This window comes from Limulus polyphemus, unplaced genomic scaffold (genome assembly GCF_000517525.1).
Source record: "Limulus polyphemus unplaced genomic scaffold, Limulus_polyphemus-2.1.2 Scaffold850, whole genome shotgun sequence".
Lineage (NCBI taxonomy): Eukaryota > Metazoa > Arthropoda > Merostomata > Xiphosura > Limulidae > Limulus > Limulus polyphemus.
In genome coordinates, this window is record NW_013666460.1 from 294,076 (window position 1) to 295,108 (window position 1,033).

General features: G+C 27.6%; 1 protein-coding gene across 1 annotated transcript in view; it reads right to left on the reverse strand.

The window, feature by feature from the left end:
• Positions 1-375: 375 nt before the first annotated feature.
• Positions 376-1,033, reverse strand: part of LOC106460865 (28S ribosomal protein S14, mitochondrial-like) — a 9,031-nt gene continuing 8,373 nt past the window's right edge. The window contains exon 4 of the mRNA XM_013920613.2: positions 376-728. The gene's annotated coding sequence lies outside the window, so the exon portion shown is untranslated. The remainder of the gene's footprint in view (positions 729-1,033) is intronic.

A 1,033-nucleotide genomic window follows, 5' to 3' on the forward strand; every position in this document is an offset into this window, starting at 1 on the left:
CTGAACACCCAGTTCTTTTTTTGATTTAATATTGAATGGTAAGATAATTTTCTGTACTACTGTGTTTAAGTATAATAACTGATACAGATGTATATTCACCCGATTCATTCTTGAAGGAGGAGGCTTATCTTCTGAAAGTGCACAGAGTAATCAGGTTCCTTATTTTGCAATTCATTTAATTTTTGATTCCCATGACTTTTTTTAGAATTATGGATATAAACATAATATCACACATCTAAAGCATATAAAATATCTACTGTTATCAGCAGTAGAAAAAAACAACAACGTTACAACCAAGATGAACAATCTACTTGTGTCGAGACATATTATTTTATGATCTGTAAGAATAATTAATTGTACTACATATACAGTTAGTTATTAGGTTGGATCTCACTTTATTATTGTTTTCCCATTTACATATAGACTGAAGTACTGATATAAACATTTTGACAGATGCTTCTCATCGAGTTGTTTTATTATGTGAATAGATAAAAAACAAACTATAATTTATAAATTAAACTATGAGTACTGGATAGCTTGTAAGAGAGCTATTCAATACAGAATAACAATTATCCAGACAGGAAAACATTCTACTCAAATTACTAAATGAATGGTAATGAAAAGGTTCAATGTGATTAATTTATAATTCTTCCAAATTCTATAAATGGCTTTTTTCCATATGTGACAATCATTCTCAACTTGTTCTCAATGAAGACATGGGTATTGTGCTGAAAAGGGGAAACATTTGCATGATAATCCCAATACTTTTAAATATTACACTTGAGTGTCTTCAAAAAAAAATATTTACAAATGGTATATAACATGGAAACTATTCTATTTTAGGATTAGAAACTATTACATTTACAGTATCATTATGATTTATAAGCATCAGTCTTCAAACATACAAATTTCATAACTTACTCAATACACGTGAATGATAAAAAACTGATACTTTTCAATTTTAAAATACCATTTAACACAAGTACATGAATAAAACTAACAGACATAAAACAAAATAATAACAGTTAACCCG